The following is a 21,991-nucleotide window of genomic DNA, read 5'->3' as shown; positions in this document are numbered from 1 at the left end:
TAAGTCTCTCGGCCTACATTAAGGAACTTCCTGAGAGAAGTTGCCAGAAAAGTCACATTGTTGTATTACTTCGTGACAGTGAAGAATGGCACAGGCTCCAGAAACCTGGCGTTTGGCATATGCTGCCCTAATTTTCAAAGCAGAGGAGGGTGAAGTCTATGAACCACCGTCCAGCAAGCTTCTGCAGAAAAGGTTAGGGATCAGCCTAGACTCACTATAAACAAGCCGTGAGAGACTCATCTTATTTATCCGTAGAGTTCTTATTCGGGTTGACCAATGGAAGGCTTTTGGTAGAGAATGTTAACAGTCTTTAGTATCCTTGAAGATGAGAGGAAAATTGGGGCCTAGAATATAAACAATTCAGTGCATTTATAAAGGGTCATATCTAAGGAAATGCTGGTCATGAAACCATGCCGTCCCGGAAACGGCTCTCCAGCAGGTTTCACCCACAGCCCTGCCCTTTTTAATATTTCTGTTTTAATTAATATGGGCTAAATTGGCTTTTCAATTAAAGTTTTAGATGATTTAAGATTGAGAGACATGAATGAAATACTAGACATGTAAGTTAGGGCCTCCTGCTAAAAAAAAAAAACAAAAAAAAAACCCCAAAACTTTGTGGATTAGAACAATGACCTGAATCCAACAAGGAAACGTGATATAGTTAATACAAAGTTTTACACTTAGATCCCAACACGAGCTTCACAGGTGTGCGTGTTCGAATAGAAGCACAGGTAAAGAATACCTTCAGGGGTTTTGCTGACTCAAAATGAGTGAACCCAATGAAGGAGCTGCCAAAACCATTATTATTATTGTTGGTTGCATTGATGGAATACAGTTCCTGGAACTAGGATTCACAGGCTCTCTGTTCTGCTCAGGTTAGACTGCATGTCACACAGGGGTTCAGCTCTGGGTGCAGACCCCAAAAAGGACAGTGACAATTGGGAGCAGGGCCAGAAAAGAGGAACAAAGATGGGAAATGAGAAACAGCTAAAGAAACTGAAAAGCTCTGGCCTGGAGAAGAGAAAATGATAAGGAAAGTGGTTATTCTATATAATCTTAGAAGTCAGAACCAAGGCCAACTAGATGTGTTTGGGGCTCATTGTCAGGAAAAACATTCTAATAATTACAGATGCTCAGTCCACAAAATGTACTGCCTCACAAAGCTGTGTGTTTCTCTTACTCTTACTCTTCCAGTACAGACTGGACACTCACTTGTTGAAGATGTGGAGGAGGGGACAAGAGGTTCTTGCCTTTAGTTTACATCATCCCCCGTGGCTGGTCATCCAGCTTCTTCTTGAGCACTTCTGGGAGAGATCCCCACCTAATGATATTGCCTAAACATTTGAATTTTAAAAAGCTAATTAAATATTACTCTCACTTTTTAGATTGCTACAGATCTCGGATAATTGTTATAACACTCTTCAAAATTTGGAACTGTCTCTTGCATTGGATTGAAGATGCTCTCCTTCCATGCCCCGCTCCAGCTGCCTGACTCAGAGCCCCGCTACCTCTTGCCCAGACAGCAGCGACGCTTTTCTGAGTGTCTCCCCAGCGTTAGTTTCATGTTCCCTTCTCTGTCGTTCTGATAAGCTTCTCCACTCATCACTCTACCACAGTATTTCTTCACAAACACATATTTTATCAAGCCAGTACTATCTGTAAGACCTTAATGATGCATTTTCTTCAAGAAAGTCATGGCAAAATTAGGTGGGATAGGTGGGAAGGGAGAGAATGGACTGCTGGCCAATCAAAGAGACTTAAAAGGCCTAACCACAAAATGCAATGTTTGGACCTTGATTGGATACAGCTTTGTACAAACCAACTACTAATGTTTTTATGCCTCATAATAGAACTATTTTGATTAATTTCTTAGGCTTTTCTTCCCCAAGAAATCATCCCACTTTGTCTTTACCTACAAATATTCCAAAGCAAAATGTTCTCCAAATTTATAAGCAAAGATAAAGACTTAGAAGCACTAATTTGACTCATCTGTGAGTGATCATTTGCAAGTCTAGTGGAAGACTTATCATCTGCGTGGGCCATTGCTAATAGTGTTCTATCCATATTTAAGACACAGCCTTTTACCAGAGAGTAGTACAGGCAACTCTTGACTATCTGCTAATAGACGAAAGCTAATGCAAATGCAATTAATTGGTGGATACTTTGCCCAGTATTCCACAGTCATAACAACGTCTGAAAACCTGGCTGCAAAAATCTTAAAAAAACAGAGAGAGAAGCAGTGTCTAAGAAAACAGGAAGAGAAGAGGTCGTGTTTGGGAGAAGATTTGGTGGTGAACTGAGAACCTTACATTTCTTTTTCTTTGAACAATTGTTTCTAAATTGCACCTATTAAATTATCCTGATCTAACAGCTTTACTCTCCCCCTCCCCAAATGTTTAAATTGGGATTCTCTGCAGGGGTGTCAAACTCATTCTCACCGGGGCCACATCAGCCTCGACGTTGCCTTCAAAGGGCCGAATGTGATTTTGGGACTGTATCAATGTAACTACTCCTTACCAGTTAAGTAAGAGCTTGGCGCAGCTGCCGGGTGGAAACAAGGTGCTGGGCTGGATAAAACAAGGTGGAGGGCCGGACTCGACCTGTGGGCCTTGTGTTTGCCACCTGTGATCTATGGGTAAGTGAAATTCTGGAGTTGTGGGATTGCCTCTCCATGGACCAAAGAAACAGAAGAGAGCGTGATGCAAAACAGGTGTCTTGAGAGAAACAGGGTGATGAAAAGAAAGGGTTGGGTCTTTCCAAACCCTCTTAGGGCTGCTTCCTAAGGCCTGGCTGCCACGCTCCTCTTGGGAGTGCTGAGACACTCCTCTATTCTTACAAAAAATCCCCCTCTTGTTAATAAGAGAAAGAGAAAGTAAAAGAAAAACGAAAATGAGGCCTGATTATTATCTGTGCATCCTGCAAGTTCGTTCTTCTGTGCTGTCTTCCCTGATCATATCTACCCGAACAGTTTTCTCAGTTTCTGTAAATGTTTATGATCTCCTTCACTCTCTTCACTCTCATCATGGACTGCTTGCATTGTAAGTTATATTCACATATATCCTAAAGTAAATTACACATTATTAGTGTGTAATTAATAAGGAGCAGGAATTAATGTCTTTTACTCTTTTGTATTCCCCAGTGTGCCAAGCAAAGCATTTGGCAGACTCTCAATCAATATTGGGTTGACCCAAAAGTCTGTATGGTTTTTTCTGTAAAATAAAAGACACATTTTTCACTTTCACCAATAGCTTTATTGATTTGGATATTTTGAGTATGTTGGTTATCTCCCACGTGGTAGAACATTGATTGTTATCAATTAATGTCTCCTTTTGATCCTTATCAGCTTCAACTGGTCTACCGGACCGTGGAGCATCGTCCAGTGAGAAATGTCCAGCATGAAACTTCACGAACCACTTTTGAGACATTCAGTCAGTCACAGCACCTTCTCCATATACTACATGAATCTTTTTGTGTGTGTTTTTACCTTTTTTGTAATAGTAAAGCATAATATGACAAAAATGTTGTATATTTTCTCCTATCTTCAATATTAAGTTGGCTGCACAAAAATTTACCAATTTTGGTAAGTCTTTTAAATGCACACTGATGAGACAGCTGTCACAATACAATCTAACAAAATTGTTTCAAATGAAGTTAAAGACAACTAAGTGCCGCTAGAGTCATCTTACAGAAAAAACCAAATGAACTTTTTTGGTCAACCCAGTCTTTACTGATTTGATGAGACTGATCTGTACTCATCAGTTCCAATGCACCTAGTTGTCAAGTAACTGAAGTTACCTTCACTTGTGATAAAATAATAGAGGCTAACCATGTAGAAAATAAAGATGGGACACAATATAATAACTCTAGGGAGAATCCTAGATTATGTACTAGTGGAAACTGTTTGAAAAGACCTCCCAGAAGAATGTGCAAGCCTGGATTAGCTACCTCAAGAAGTTAGAATGTTTGACCAGCTTAACAAATATAATTAGTCGGTGACTCACTGGTGCATGCTGTATAATTTGCCTATTCAGTCACCTAATTTTCATGTGTTGACAATTATCTCCGCTAAGCCTTTCCCCACTTACATCACTCAGAAAAGTAAAGAACTTGCTGTACAAGTACAGGTTTGGGGAAGTCTGCCTTGGCAGGCATTCTTATGAAAGAGATCGGGGGCTTTAAGTGATCTCAAGCTTAATGTAAGTCAAGGGCTTATATTATCAAACCAAGCAAAGAATCACATTAACTTGGAGTTGGGTGTTTTGGTTTCAGAAATCCAGTCTTTTGCATGGTGTTGGACTTGTACTATCTCGAATCATCCAGGGTCCCTTTCAGGAGGTGCAGCTCATTCTTTAGTATTTTAAGCCTTTATCTACTATCTACCTCCCTGGCACTTATACTTGTGGAGCTTAATTCTACCCTTTCAAACCTCACTCTCCTCTTGCATCACAACGAAAAGGCAGCTATCAGTACCTGACCCACCCTAATTTACACTTTAAAGCTCCCCAGTTCTCTCTCTTTTTAAGACCTTTTTAAAGAACAGCTTTAGGTTTACAACAAAATTGAGAGGAAGGTACAGAGATTTCTCATATCCCTGTGAGTGCCCCCGCCCCATGGATAGCCCCCCTGCCAATGTACATCCTCCACCATAGTGACACATTTGTTACAATTGATGAACATCCAACATCCGTCAACACTTCATAATCACCAAGGTCCATAGTTTACCTTAGGGTTCACTCCTGGTGCTGTGCATTCTATAGGTTTGGACAAATGTATAGTGACATATACCTGTCAGGTAATGGACAGCATAATATCATATCATACAGAAACATTTTACTGCTCAAAAATCCTCTGTGCATAGAATTATACACTTGTAATGTATATAATTTTATTAACCAATGTCATCCCTATGAATTTAATTTTAAAAATTAATTAATTAAAAAATTTTAATTGAAAAATATTCTCTGTGCTCTGCCTATTTAATTCCACCCCACTCCCCCTACCTGAACCTTGGCAACCCCTGATTCTTTCACTGCCTCCATAATTTTGCCTCTCTCCAGAATGTCATATAGTTGAGATCACTGGCATTTTGCATTCCCACCAGTAATACAGAATTCCTGCCACTCCACATCCTTGGCAGCATTTGGTGTTGTCAGTGTTCTGGGTTTTGGCCATTCTTGTAGGTGCATAGTGGTAGTGGGTTTGCTTAACCATTCTCTAAGTTATATGGTTTCTGGATCCCTCACTGTTCTGCTTGCCCTTCTTGGGAAGCTCTATCATATGAAAAAACCAGGGAGATAAGTTTTTTGCCCCAAATCATACAAACAACAGCATTAGAGCTGAAATTTGTATCCATCATTATTTTCAATGAATAAACTCATAAGGTAGTGACTTCTTTTTGAGCTGTGAATAAAATCATTCAATAAAACATCAAGGAGCCCAGGGGCTATAAGGAGAATGTCAGGCAACTTCTAACATTTCTGTGTCTTTCAAATAAATGAAAGCTGCTTGACTTTTTGACTAAAAGGATGGAACAGGTTCAAAGGAAATCTGTATTGTTTCTATTTCTTAGTTAAAAATGATAGCTTTTGAAGAATATGTAAAGCTTATGCTAAGAATATGCTATTTTCCAAAGCTAAGAAATCCAAGGCAGGTAATGAGCAGACTAGATCTTCAGTGTCTGATACTCATATTTAAGATAATCATACACATTCCCTTTATACTTGGTAAATTGTTTCTCTGTAAGAACTTATCCTTGTTAAGAATATATAAACACCATATACCGTTCTGAGAAGCACCTTGGTATTATACTGCATATTTGTCCAAGAGATTGAGATGTATGTAGTAACCTAGATTGTATTTATTGTAAATGATAAGATACATGAATTGCTGAGTCAAATTACCAAGAATCCTGGAAATGAGCGATCCTGATTTGACTGTGATTTCTCCCGGAGGTCAGTTCTAGGTCACCCTATTCTGACTCTTTATGCCACTTAGTCATGATGGGAATTATAGTTGACCTGGATTTCCCCATTGACATTTCCACTTGATTAGCTCTGAAATACAAAGTGTGTGAATTCTGTTTCATTCTAGACTTAAGTAGCAGGAAACTTCTGCTTTTCTTCCCAAACATCTTCCCTCAACTTTACTGAAGTCTGTAGTCCCAGTAGAATCACAAACAGACATCTCTGGCTTGTAATTCAACCATAGTGACTTTGTGGGCACCAATATATGAATTTTTCACAGGCCCTGGCTACTACTTAATAAATTGGAGCCATTTCTTACTAACTCAAACTAATTAGACAAAGAACAGTTAAAATTAATAAACTCTTTTAATCGTATACTTAAAATTTTTATTTTTTAATTTTAATCATTTTTAATTGTTATTCTATTACAGTTGTCCCAATTTTTTCCCTTTTTACTTAAAAAGTTTTAACTGTAATAACTTTAAACTTACAGAAAAATTATAATATATGAAATTCTCATACATGTTTTACTGAGATTCCCAAATTTTTAACATTTTACCACATTTGTTTTATCATTCTTTCTACTTGTGCATGTCTGTATTCTTTATTTTTTTCTGCACCATTTGAAGGACTATACTCTCATACTTCTCTTTACCTCTTATTACTTCCTAAGCATTTCCTAGGAATAAAGGAATTTTCTTACATACTGCAGTATAGTCTTCAAATTTGGGGCACTTTACATTGATTCAGTAGTTTTATCTAATCTACCATTCATGTTTTTTCAATTATTCTAATAATGTCCTTTAATATTTTTCCCCAGGATCCAGTACAGGACCGTGTATTGCATTTAGTGGTCTTTTTATTCTCTTTATAAATGGCACAGTTCCTTAGTATCTTCTTTGCCCTTCATGACAGAGGCTAATTGTTTTATAGCATGTTTCTCCATATGGGTTAACCAACATCTCCTCATGATTAGATTCAGGTTTATATCCATAGCCAGAAAACTACATAATAGTTTTTTTCCCAACACCACCTTCCAATGTAGTTATGTTACCGATTTCCAAAAGGTATATTCAGAGAAGCATCACTTCCTTCTCTATCACTTCCAGCCCCTGAAAGATCCAAGAACTTCTACAAAGGGAAGTTCCGTCCCTTTGTCATTAACATGGCTCAGCTCCCAGCAAGCCTGAAGTTGTAAATTTCAAAATCTCAAGAATAATCTAACTCACCCAAGCCAGTATTTCCCTTAGACCAGGGGTGTCAAACTCATTTTCACCAGGGGCCACACTAGCCTCATGGTTGCCTTCAAAGGGCCAAATGTACTTTCAACTCCTTAACAGTTAAGGAGTAGTTACATTCATACAGTCCTAAACTTGCATTTGGCCCTTTGAAGGCAACTTCAAGGCTGATGTGGCCCCCAGTGAAATGACTTTGACACCCCTGCCTTAGACTCAGGCAAGGCAGACCTCTGTCCTGGACTCCGTGTTTCAGAAGACCCTGCATACCGCACACCCATAGAAAAAAAAGTTGTAAAGAACATATGCGTGTCTTTCTCACTGGGATCCTGCTTGTAGTTCTTGGTGCCACACAAGCTACAACCCTAAATCCTCAGGGAGACAGCTTCCAACATGTCTTGCCATATAGGACTCGCATCTGGACTACACGCGGCCGCGTGGATCCTGCTGCTGTTGATGTTTGCGTCAAACATTGATTTGAGTGGCTCTTGCATGTAGGAAAGAAAAAGCTTGTATCAGAAACAGAAATCAGGAAAAAAATCCTATTTGATATAGCAAAAAGAAAAATAAAGTACCTAGGAATAAAGCTAACCAAGGAGGTAAAAGACCTGTACTCAGAAAACTACACAAGACTGAAGAAAGAAATTAAGGAAGACACAAACAAATGGAAGCATGTACCATGTTCATGGATTGGAAGAATTAACATCATCAAAATGGCCGTATTACCCGAAGTGATTTATAGATTCAATGCAATCCCTATTAAAGTACCCATGACATATTTCACAGATATAGAACAAACATTTTAGAAATTTATATGGAACCATAAATGGCCCCCAATAGCTGCAGCAATTTTGAGAAAGAAGAACAAAGCAGGAGGGATCCCAATACCTGATATCAAACTGTATTACAAGGCCACTGTAATCAAAACAGCCTGGTACTGGCATAAAAACAGGCACATAGACCAATGGAACAGAACAGAGAGCCCAGAAATAAACTCAAGTCTTTATGGTCAATTAATATTTGACAAAGGGGGAGAAGCATAAAATGGAGCAAAAATTGCCTCTTCAACAAATGGTGTTGGGAGATCTGTACGGCTACGTGCAAAAAAATGAAACTCAATCACCAACTTACGCCATACACAAAAAATAAATTCAAGGTGGATAAAAGACTTAACTCTAAGTCATAACACCATAAAAGTCCTAGAGGAAAACATTGGCAGGAAAATCTCAGACATTCTATGCAGCAACATCTTCATGGATATGTCCCCTAAAGCAAGGGACATAAAGGAAAGAATAAACAAATGGGACCTTATCAAAATGAAAAGCTTCTTCATGGCTAAAGAAAACAACATTAAAATGAAAAGAGAAACAACTGTATGGGAAAACACATTTGCCAATGATACCTCAGACAAGAGTCTGATCTCTAAAATATATAAAGAACTCATACGACTCCACTCAAGGAAGACAAACAACCCAACTGAAAAATGGGCAAAGGACTTGAACAGACAATTCTCTAAGGAAGACATACCCAAGATCCAGAGATATTTGAAAAGATGCTCAGCATCATTAGCCATCAGAGAGATGCATATTAAAACCACAATGAGATACCACCTCACACCAGTCAGAATGGCCATCATAAACAAATCAACAAACAACAAGTGCTGGTGAGGATGTGGAGAAAAGAGAACCCTAGTGCACTGTTGGTGGGAATGCAGACTGGTGCAGCCACTGTGGAAAAGAGTATGGAATTTCCTTACAAAACTAAAAATGGAACTGCCTTTTGACCCAGCAATTCTGCTGCTGGGATTATACCCTAAAAGCCCTGAAACACCAATCCAAAAGATCCTACGCACCCCAATGTTCACAGCAGCACAATTTACAATAGCCAAGTACTGGAAGCAACCTAAGTGCCCATCAGCAAATGAGTGGATCAAAGAACTATGGTACATTTACACAATGGAATTCTATGCAGCAGAGAGAAAGAAGGAGCTTATACCCTTTATGACAGCATGGATGGAACTGGAGACCCTTATGCTAAGTGAAATAAACCAGGCAGTGAGGGACAAATACCATATGATCTCACCTTTAACTGGAACATAATCAACAAAAGAAAAAAGCAAAAAAAATATAACCAGTTATTCAAGTTAAGAACAATTAACAATAGCCAGAGGGGAGGGGTGGGAGACAGTGGGGAGAAGGATTTTCAGGAACTACTATAAAGGACACATGGTCAAAACCAAGGGGGAGGGTGGAAACAAGGGAGGGAGGTGGGTTTGGCTGGGGTGGGGGGGGAGAGAAAATGCAGACAACTGTAATTGAACAACAATAAAATAATTTGTTTTTAAAGGCAAGAAAAAAAGAAAGGAAAAAGCTTGTCAAAGCCTTCTTTTCAGATACCAGAAACAAAATAGATCCCTCTAAAGTGAAATATTGTTACCCAATATAATAGAACATCTATTCTCCTATTTCTCTTTATGTTATATTTGCAGTTCCAGAGGCGCTCCGGACTTTCACATGGGGTTCATATTAGTTGTACACAGCAACTGAGAAACACTGTGCAGTGTTAAGCAATTCAGGTTACTTTTAAATTGGTGTGTATGGGGAGAGACAACATCAGTTAAGTACTGGACTGGCTATTTTTAGCAGCAACTAGTTGGATGTTAAATCTTAAAATGGCAAATACTTTTATTTTTATAAAACAAGATTTTATCAAAATTACAAAAATTTGAAATTCCTAATTTTATTAATTTTGATTAAAATTATAATACCAAATTAAATATAATTTGTGTTTGGGTTTTTAATTTTGATAGATGATTTAAAATTATTTAGAAGAAGAACTTTTGGAGGAAAACATGTTTATGTTTTATAAGTTTTATAAGAATACTTCTAAAGTATTCTACATTTAATTTAAAAATTTTACATTTTACATTAATGTTGCCATGTTCGATAAAAGTATGTTCAATTACATTTAATTTTTTAATTCTTTGGGTCCTTAGGAATGACTACAAATCAAAATGATTTAAAAAGTAGAAAATATAGAAGTGACCTGAAAATAGAAACTAGAAATAGAAAATCTCCAAAGATGCTATTTTCTTAAAATTTTAAAACTCTCAGTTAAGTTAACCACATACATGTTAGACATAATCCACATAAAACTTATAAATGAGATATTACAAATTCTATATTTATTGAAATTTTAATTACTGATCAGAACAAGAAAATCATTCCAGTCAAATCCAGAATTTGAATACAACAGATGAGATTCCTGCAACTGAGGAATTTTTAAGAATTCATATGGAATAATATGAATATTTTTAAATAAAGATTTGCAAGATAAGTATTCACATCAATACCAAACACAGAAACATCAAATGCAACTGTTTCTCTATTTTTAAAAAATTTCAAAAATGGCATTCGTGACTCTGCCAGTTGGATGAGAAAGATGAAATCTCTGCAGCTTTACCGTTTGTTAGGTGGTGCTCTTGGGAAATGGCGCCTGCTGCCTTCTGACAGAGTGAGGATGTTTTTCGTTAAACATATTCTGATGCAAATAAATTACTTTGATTTTCCATTGCCTGAACATTGCAAAAAAAAATTAATGCTTTATTTTATATCACAATTCTTTCAAATGGAAAAGGAAAGTATGGGAACTGGCTTTTCTATGCTAGTTTCAGAAACAAAGTATTGTGTTCCTACTGTCAAATGCTTCACAACCAAAATCTTCAAAATTACCTTCAAAATGAAGGTATTTGTTATTAAAAACACTTAGGGTCTCAATTTAACAAACCACAAAACGTCGGTTGTGCAATCATACAGAAGCACACCACAAAATGAGAAGTTAGTAGAACTTTTAAGAAGTTTAAACAGCAAAAATAAGATGACAGTGTTCAGTAGAGAAAGTAACAAAATGTAAGATGTTAGCATGATGTGATTAAATGAACCATGTCATTATTCTATATTTACCCCAATCTTTACATAGCAGAAACAGTCCATTTACAGAAAATAATGGAAATTTTCTAATTTTATTAGAAATTATTTATAAATTGTATGCTATGATGGATGAAGATGTAAGCTGAATTTTAAAAATAAAGAAAAACTAAATATGTAATGATATATATAATAAAATGAGAAAAATTAATCTTTTAAGAAATAAAAATCTAATAATACTAATTTCAACTACCTTGTATAGAAAGTCATGTTGAAAAATAACTTATTATATAAATGTTTGGACTACCAGAAAAAATTGAATAGAGAGTGTTTAATTTGTTTTATAGATGCTGGGGGAAAGTGTGGGTTTTTATGTAAGTGACGATATTTAACACAATTTTCTGCCTGTGTTCTAAACTGGCGGCTGTGTTGCATAGCGCCTCCTAGCTCTTGACTCAGCTGCACTGGCTTTGCACCCCAGATGCCAGCGTTAAATAGAGCACATTTCTTGTTTTTAAAAAAATACACAATTTTCAGTGTTAAGCATTGATTTGAAAGATTATCTATGCAGATTTGTCATAATGGCAGTCAACATAGTACGTTTACAAAACAAGTGTGCGAACCAGAATTTTGGCCTCAATTCAAGGAGCATTCTTTGTATCCTGTGGTGCATACTTCAAATGTGCTCCTTAAGACGAGGTCTCCACTGTGTCAATAGCTCGATAGTGAAGACATTCCACAGAACAACTCAACTACTCGATTATATATGTTCTGTGTCTGCCCATCGCATACAGCCTCACCGCTACACTTGGACACACAGTGAGAGGGTCAGTGGAAGGCTGCTGCAGCAGTTACATTGTATTCAAGCACTCTCGAAGAGGAGAACAAAGTAACTAAACGTCCCAAACAGAGAGGAATTCATCTTGACAAAAAGTGAGGTACTCTTCTATTTGGTTATTTGGTGGGAACTCTTATTTGCTACTAATTACATTAGCAAAAGCTTACAAGAAACTCAAACAGGTACTTTTGTTCCATTTTAAAAAATTAATGGTGTATTTTTAAGAGTTTAGAGAAAACTTGTTTTTCTGATTGAAACTGCATGCACAATAAACAACAAAAGTAACATTCAAGTAAAAGAGAAATTAGAACATTTATCTATGAAGATTCATGTCCTCAGTCTCTAAACCGATTCTATAGAGATTATTTTCTGAACATATTAGATGTTCAGCTAGTCTTGAATGAAGAGAGTTTTTAATAAATTGAGCAATACATTATTGCTATTTTCATTTTTTATAATATTACAATATTGAAATGTTTAAAAGAAGGAAAAGTTAAGAAGGACTCTAGAAATATTGCCATAAGAGATGATGAAAGTTGTGTAAGTGATAGTAACATATGAAATTAAAGTAGTTTATAATAGATTCTGTGATCATGGTCATTTATTATTGCTGCCCCATTATAGTGATTAAATTTGTGTCAATTATATCTCAAATTTTTAAAAAGTAAAAAATAATCATGTATGTTATTTTTTATTCTGAATCTAAGTATTGCCTTAAGGATTTTATTTTTTCCTAAAGAACAATATACTGTAGTTAACTTTATGTATGACAGAGATAATTTTTAAGAAAAAAATAAATTAAAAAAAAACTTTTATCGACAATTCCCGTTGCTACTGCCTCAGGAGAGCAAAGTTGACCCAAACTGAAACTAGTGAAAACTGAGAACTATAATGACTCAAGAAACATCATGTATTACCGCTGACAGAATACAAATTTTGTGAAAATATGAATCATGATACCATAATTATTAATTTGAATAAAATAGAAGAAAAGTCTATTTTATGAAATAAATAAATAATTTATTAATTTATGTCATTTCATTATTCATCCAAACATTGCTGACCCATTAACTAGATACATTGATATGTATAATAATATTTCAATTATCTTTAAGTTTTGCCAACATTCAATTACTTAAACGACCATACTTTTACATACTTGTGTATATTTAAAATGTTATTATCACCTTGGCTGGTGTAGCTCAGTGGATTGAGCGCCGGCCTGTGAACCATAAGGTTGCTGGTTTGATTCCCAGTCAGGGCACTGGGTTGTGGGCCAGGTCCCCAGTTGGGGGCGTGCAAGAGGCAACAGGTTAATTTATGTCTGGGCAACCGATCCATGTATGTGTCTGGCACATTGATGTTTCTCTCCCTCTCTTTCTCCTCCCTTCTCCTCTCTCTCTAAAAATAAATAAATAAAATATTTAAAAATAAAATAAATAAAATGTTATTATTATAAAAGTATATACCTGATCGCATTAAATCTGGCTGATGGTAGACTGGGGCAGTGTCATATAATATTACCATAGGTACCAAGAGACCAACTTTGTGCATCTGGGAGCGTTTACCAGAGGAAGTGAGGTCATTGTGAACTAATCTGATACTCTCAAGAGGTTTGTCTATCCCATTCTGTGCTAGAAACTTCGATGTCTCTATTCTTTCATCCGTGCTATTTATTCTGCCTGGAGTGTCCTTACCCATGTTCTCTGCCTGCAAAACTCTCTATCCTTTAAGTTCCAGCTGGAGTAAGCTCCTAAGAGGCCTTCCTGTCCTCCACTCACACACGTGTTCACATGCCTTTGAAAGAACACATGTCTGCTACAACGCTTGCCATGATGTATCAGCTACTGCCTGTGGGCTAGTCCCCGCCAGTAGAGCAGACTCTTCGGGAATAAGGTCCATGGACTTTGTCATGTTTGTTGCCCTGACATCTAGCTCAGAAACTTGGGCATAGGAAGTACTGAAACAATTGTTAAATGAATAGCTAAATTCACAAATAGATCAAACCTCACAATTTGGAGGCTCCAGTAGTTATATTACATATTAATATTGTCTATCATATATAATACTATATATTATACAATATTCACATTATATATTATAATGTCCAGGATAGTTCCTTTGTATCTTAATGTTATCAGAATGAGCTTTATTAGACCACTGATTTTGAAATTAAGAGCAATTTACATTCATGCTCTTACTAAATGTTAGTGATATTCAAACCTAAAGAAGTTATGAGTCAAGTAAGACATGTGATGTTTTAGAACTTGGTTAGCTTCTTTTCTAATTGAGTTTTTAAATGACAAATACAATAATGCTGCTCATAACTAATGCAAACAACACAACAATTCATAAAGTAAAAAAAAAAATCTGTCCTCTGTCTATATTCCAGGAGGTAACTACTCTAAAAGTTTGATGAGTTTCCTTCTGAATATCCAGGCATTTTCTTTCTATACCTTTGCTCACACACAGACACAACCACTACAGGCATTTTTTTCTTTCCTTTTTTTCCAACCAAACTGGGATTGTAGTATCCAGACTGTTCTTCAACTTGTTTTCATCACTTAAAAATGTTGTAGTGTGAACATGTTGGTAGGTAGCTTTTAAAAGTGTTCCTTCAAGACATTCAGACACTGTACAGCAAGATATTTTAAGAGTTCATTTTGAATATGCAGTTAGAGGTACTTAATGAGCACAGAGCTCTGTTATTTCCATTGAACCTCTCACAGACAGCCTCTCACATGTGTTGTCTTACACACTCTCAGGCTGAAATTCCTGATTATCAACGCGCGAGTCTCACCATAACGTCACTTGGGAAGTCCAGGCTTATCCAGCTTTTCCATGGGTAGAAATTGCCCTGGGGATTTCAGCTCTACCTCATTTGGAAAATTCAGAAAATTATGCAGAAGTCACATCAAGAAAACCTTTGATTTGAAAGTTAATCAAGAAGCATTTATTAACTTTCCTATACATTAAAAATATGTGTACATATTAGCATTTACTTGTTTTAAAAAAAAAGCTGCAAAGCTGAAAACAACATTTTTTTCACTTAGTTTGGCAAAGAGTTAAGCCATAATAAATAAACTACCACACTACTAAGTAAATAGAAGATAGTTTTACTTAGAAGTTGTTTTCAGTATTTTATTTTGGCTCACTTGAGGCTGAAGTTTAACTTCAACAAAAATTAAAGTCTTAGCAAGGACTTAATAGTCCCTTCTCACTCACGTTAAACAAATACAGTTTTCAGCTATATTTTAGGGTGTACGGAAAGGCAAACAATTCCCTCAACCTTTTTATGGTCCGTGGCTGGGTCTGAGAATTAAACTAACAAAAGAAAAGCATCCAAAGTTTATTAAATTTTTACATGTGTATAGGAACCTTCACGAGAGAATGAAGACCCAAGGAAGTGACCTCAGCAGGAAGAGCAAAGAAACACTACATTTATCCTTTTACACAAAGAAACAACACCTTTGTGAAGAATTGACAAGGCATAGGGGTTTGGCCTAGGGGTACTAAAATGGGGAAGAAAGAACAAGCTTTGTTTACATAGACTTCCCTGCCCTACATTCCCTTTTCTGGTGATAAGGATGTCAGCTTTCCTCTGGGGACAGGGAGGATGTCTTTCACAGAAAGATTTATCTTCCGCTTGCAAGGGAAAAGGTGGGGTGGGGGTGGGTGGGGGGTGTGGCAGTGTGACCTTCCTCTTTCTTCGGCCATTTTCTTAAACTCCTTCAGGTTAAGATATTTAATATGCCAAGATGCCATATTTGGGGAATAACATATCCTGAACCCCATCAGGGCAAATTCTAAGGTATATCCCCAATGACTCAGAAATAAGATCTGACCTCCATTCTCCTCACAGAGGTAAACTGTAAACATAACACAAAATGGACTAAATAGAGAGAAGAAAAGTTTGACTGAACATATTAGCACATTTAAAGGAAAAATGTTTCTGATAAGAACTCTTGCCACCCCTCACATTGTCCACCAGGGAAAATAGGGAGGGAACTAGGAACAATGGAAGGAAAGGAAAGGAGTAAGGGTCAGAGGCCAATGTGAGGGGAGCATGCCTATCCCAGCCTGATGCTCTCAAACATCAGAATAACCAACGGCCGTGCTCTGAAAGCCTATTCGCATCCCACCCAGCTAGGCTGGACAGTCATTTTCCATCTACTGACAACAGATTAGCTTAGACTGAGACTGTAAACATGTAGCCGGCCATCCATCCATCAAATTGGAACAACAGACATGGGAAAGCCGGCTGCAAAGTTTATGGGAAACTGTTTTTCCCATGGACATGTCACAGTTACAAAGTGTCATACAACTCTCTTCTTTATGTGACTATTGCTTCTTCTGAGAAACATGTTCCTCTAAAATCATCAATATCAGAAACATTTGAAATTATGTCAGTATCGATGAAACATTCCATTTTCCCTGTTGATCTCAGTCACTTTGATACAGTGAAGCAGCCTCCATTTCCAACCCGGTCGCCCAGCTTCAGGCAAGGGGCGCTTGACCACCACATTCCACAACTGTCTAAAGTTTGTGGTTTCCAGAGAAATAGGGCTCTCAGTCCACATCATGGTCCAGATTTGATGTCGACCCTTTGCCTACAGCTCTGTTTTGCTTTGAACGCATCAAAACACTGCATTTGATTTTTACCTTGATTTCACATCCTGTAATGTGATGCTTCACAGTTCCTCTGGGGTGCGTTACAGGGTTTCAATAATGAGAGTGAGTTTTCAGTCTTCACATGTGCTCCTGCTGGTCTGGGGCTGACCCACGAGGACATGTGGTAGGTCTGTGTCACTAGAGAATGCTCTGTGTAACTGTCATATTTCTCATTATGAGTTAGTCCTTTTAACTTTTTACAATTTTGATTCTTGCTTGTAGTGGGTTCGCCCCAAGAGAGACCCATCATTGGAAAGTAAGAAAATTAATTTTTAAGCCTGCAAAGATGCTGAAAGCCTTTATTACTAAATAGGTAACAAATAAGCACCTCATGAATACATTACAAGAGGCCAGGGGACCTCCTTGTGTGGACAAATATATATTCCTCTAGATTCTACACATTTCAGAATGTCCCTGTTTCCTTTGATGACCATAATATTACATATGGACATACTATGGCTCACTCTACTGCAGAAATTTGGCAGAACAATTTTCTAAGCAAGCCAGAAAATTGATATCTTAATTTGGGGGACGGGGGGGAATATTTTGTTTTGGACATAAACTCATTAAAAAGCAGTTTTAAACAGAGAAAGATATTTGCAAAGCCTTCACCCTAGGATCTCTTCAAACCCAAGGTCTTTTAGAGCAAGATTTGTTCCACCTGGTCTCAGCTGAGGGCTTTGGTTCTATGGAGGGGCTGTGGGGGCTGCCGGAGCTGCAATGAGCCCTAGCTGCACACTGAGCAACTTATACAAGAGTAATGTATTTAGCTACCAAAAAAGAACATTTGGAAATGATTGCCTTAGTGCTTTTAATAGCCATCCTTGTAAAGTAGAGTCACAACAAGCTGTCATTGTTGATTTAGAATCATTGACAAGCTATCAATGTTTCCAAATGCCCTTATGGTAAAAAAAAAATGTAATTCTCAAGACTTTGGCTTTAAATAGGGGGTTGAGAGCTGGTTGGGACTAGAGCTCAGTTCAAACATTTCTGATTTAAATTGGCCAGCAAGAAAAACAAGCACTGTAATAAAGTTCCATTTGTACCCAACAGAGGGCAGTAGTGCAAATGTTGAATATTAACAAGGACACGAGGCAGCCCAGAAGAATGGAGACCTGAGGACAGGCATGGTATATTTAGAAGCTGGACAAAAGCATAAATGTCATTTTATTTTATTTTATTTGTGCCTAGAAGAAAGTAAGTAACTACATTGTTTTGCCCACTCTCCAGAGCTTGGCACCCATTCTTTTCTGACCATCATACTGACTCCTTTTTGTTTTGGAAATCAGAGTTCTGTCTGTGAGATCCAGGTTAAAAGCTGCCCAGAAGGCCCCAAGGCTCCGATGAGTCCTGAACCCCTGATGTGATCGCTCTGTCCTGCACTTTGGGACCCACGGAGCTTCTCTGGGAGACTGATGGGAAACTGGGCTGGGCTTTGTGCCTAGTGTGAAGAGCTCACAGCTTGTACACCTCTGAGCTCCAGTTCAACCCTGAATGCAGCATGGGATCTGTGAAGCTAGTACTTTCTGCCTAATGAAAAAGAGCATCAGCTTAACGACCCGTGTATGTGTGTGTGTGTTTAACCTATAAAATCTCCTGGAACTCAAAAACAAAAATAAATAAAAAAATTTTGTAACATAACATCATGCTTTAACTTGACGTAGTTCTTCTAAAATCATCAAAGAGTTCCTAAATTAGGAAGCATGTTCCTTTTTTCTGAATATTAAAATGTGTAATTTTTTTGAGTACACAGAGAATGGTGCTTATGAAGAAACAATTCAATTGGAATTCCCAAATACCCAGAATTCTTTCACCTGGGTGTGGTTCTTATCCTTACTTGAGTCAATTTCCTTATCTGTGAAACAAAGAGGTAGGGTGACTATTCTCTTTGAACTTGAAAATATTGGGAATCTATTATTACTGATTGTACATCTTAAAAGATTATAAAAGGTGTTAAAGGTGTTTACATGTTGTACACATATCTGAGTTACAAACTCACAAAAGTAAAATGTTCATATCTTACTTCCATTGTTTCTTCCCTTTTCTATGAATATGCTTTTGTTTTCCTAACCTAACCATTGTCTTTTCCGGAGTCTTGTAAAAGTTTCCCTACTACACCCACCTTATACTGGGAGAGAACAGGCAACAATAGACAGGCAAGTTGCAACAGAGACCTTGTTGCCCAAAAGCCTAAAATATTTACTATCTGACCCTTTACGGGAAAAAAAAATCTCACTTCTGCTTTAGAGAAATTAAACATGATTCTTTAAAGAGTTAAAACAACAGATTTATTTTATTCCCCCACTAAGAGATCAGAGAGTGACCAGAGAGGAAACCAGTAGAAATAGAAGGGTTGAGTTAACCAGAGAAAAATCTAGCTATAATTTTTACTGCTAGACCAGTATTGCCACATACAATGTTAATTGACTTATAAAGGGACTTTAATTTGTATTATTTTGTTTTCTTGACTTTAACCACATTTATTTTAGGCTTGAACTAACATCCTAAGGTAAATAATCAGTCGTTGCATGGAACTGAAGTGAGTTCAGTTTTCATTTCATCATTAGCTAACCCTTAAGGGCTGTCCTTCCCTGGGTCTGCCTGTGGTGTTCCTCCCAGCAATCTCTCCAAGTAGCAGTTAAAATTCTAAGAATGCATTAGGCCTTCTTACCTCTTAGCCTTTATATAAAGCCAGGATCCTCTTCTTTTATCTGCCTGAGTATTCGACTTAAGCATCAACTTCTCGGGAATGTACTTCTAGACAAACAGAGTGCTCTAGGCCCGTCAGAAACTACACAGCTACATATCACACGAACAATATGTGTTGCAGCTTTTTTCGATAGCAAATCTTCAGTGTTTGTGCTATTGGCTCTGCAGTCCCCACGGCCTTCTCCCTAGCATCACAAGGTGGGTGCTCGAGTTGCTTAGTTCAAGACAGGAAAAACGGGGCAGACGGCACCATATCCATTCTGATTCAATAAGAAATGTCCAAGTTTTCTCAGAAACATCCAGCAGGTAGGGCTTGCTTCTCAGTGGCTAGGACTCTCCTACCCATGGCCAATCAATATACATTCCTAGGCACATTGCTGCCCTAAACAAAATTGGGGCTCTCTTAGGAACTGAGAGATGAGAGAAGGGATGAGGGGAAAGCAACTACAACACGGGCCACCAAGCTACAGACTCTCCCAGCATGAAGTGAGTCACAGGAGCATATGGGGGTAAATGTTTAATTGTTTTAATTTAATTTTTAATTGTTTTTAATATTATAGGAATCATTTACTAATGACAAGTGTTTGTTAAACACTCAAAATGTTCTAGGTCTAAGTCTACTCCAGCCCACTTTGATTTTTGATTCTAGACTATGCCACTTCAATTGTGAAAGTATATTTAATATCATTTGACGACATATCAGATTGGTCAAAACTAGTCAAATCCTTTTGAAAGTTATGTTGGTTGAAATACAACATATGGATAAACAAAGATGTTGACTAGACAAATTGAAACAAAGTTCCTGCATTTATTGGGTCAATTAATGACCGAGAAGTCTTTTCTTCAAATTTAAAAACAAATTGTCTAAAGACTGAGATTAGGGTTAAAAGGAAAGGCCCTTCTTCTCAATCTCTGGCGGTGAAACAAAGAGATGGGTCGGAATTTCACGGAATTAACGTGATAGCTCCTGTTCTCTGATCACTAATGAATGACTGGGTGAAATGAAACTCCTTTCACTGCCAAGGTGCTTTTCCACCCTTTTGATGAAGTAATAATCATTTACCTACAGCAATGCAAACTTACCAGCGCAGAAATGTTACTTGTATTCAAAAGGAACAATGCACTGAAGACAGGAACAGAAAGGGGTGGACTAAGCAGACGGTATGCCAGGACTTTGAGCCCCGGCATGCAGGTTTAATCCTTTATTGTCAGAGCCTGCAAGGCGCTCTCCACATCCTTCATTCTACTGGAATTCAGTTGTATTGACTACAAACAAGTGAGTAATTGGCTGGAGATCAAAAGTCTTTTGTGATATGGTGAAACTTTACTATGCAGTGCCTTTATCAGAATTCAACCTGCCTGTCAGACATTGGAATAGTAGAAAAAGCGACAGAAAATGACTGGGGAGGCCAGGATTCAGCGTTTCACTCTATCACTGGTGTCTGAACCTCGGAGGCTTGGTTATCTAACTGCAGGGCCTCTCCCGGGCACACTGTGAATGGAGGGTAATGGGCCACAGTCCGCAAGCTCCTGCCGAACAGTACAGCACTCTTATCACTGGAATCCTTAGAGGAAGTTGGAGACAAGAGACAGCATTTCAGGGAGGTGGCAAGGCCCCTAAGGAGCGATTTAAAAATACCAGTGTGTGATCCCTGGCTACTTAATGAATGTGGTCACTTCCATTAAAAAAAAGAATATTTAATAAAATTATAAATTTGTTAATTAACCGAAACATAAAGCCTCCTTACATGTGTAAAACCCCTCCAAAACATCCTTGGAAAATAATTATGAAAACATTGGTGTTGGCAATCATGGGGATTGAATCATTTCCCAAAGTAACTTTTTATTTCCTAGCACATTTAATTGTGTGGGATATTATTTATATTAAGTAAATATTTATTTCATTATAACTCACACAGCGGTTTAAATTCTGCCCTCTGGGGATGGGAAAAATAAGTCTCATTCCTCCACATCACAGCCCCTCTGTAGTGTGAAGGCACCTTTCCACGGCTCTTAAACCCCGGGTCTTTGTGTAATCATTCTTCAGAGGGTGAGTTTCAAATCCTGACTTTAAGTAAACAGCTCCTAATGGTCAATATTGAATGTAAAGCAGTTGTTCTACACACCATGTCCAGAATTCTGATTCAGTGAGTCCGGATGGGGGCCCAGACATGGGTAGTTCTCAACACGGCCCAGGCGATTCTAATTTCTAGCTGGGGCCGAGAACCTCTGGAAGTGTGTGGTCCAGCCCGAAATCAGCACCTCCCGTGTGGAGAGAGGAGCAATGGGCAACTGGGATATCTACTTTCCTTGTTCTGGATGCTAAAGTCCTGTGGAGACAAGCTAATCCCATGGGATTTTAGTGATAGTTATATAACTCTGGGCTGAAATTGAGCTTAAGTTCAGTCCATTTGTCTAAAGAATTTCTATTAATTTATACCTTCCTGGTTCTGTAGAGATGGAGTCAATTTTTAGATCTAAGTCTAAAATTGTTGTTTTTGACCTATTGCCTGTAACTGTATTAATAGTAGTATCAAAGAAAATAATAGTTGAGCTGTGCTAAGCATGGGGCTAATAAATACACTGTCTTTTAATCCATTATCTTAATTGACTCTTCTCCACAGCAGCCCTGTGGGAAAGAGAATATTA

The sequence above is a fragment of the Desmodus rotundus genome, chromosome 11 (genome assembly GCF_022682495.2).
Source record: "Desmodus rotundus isolate HL8 chromosome 11, HLdesRot8A.1, whole genome shotgun sequence".
Classification (NCBI taxonomy): Eukaryota; Metazoa; Chordata; class Mammalia; order Chiroptera; family Phyllostomidae; genus Desmodus; species Desmodus rotundus.
This window is presented reverse-complemented; position numbering follows the sequence as displayed.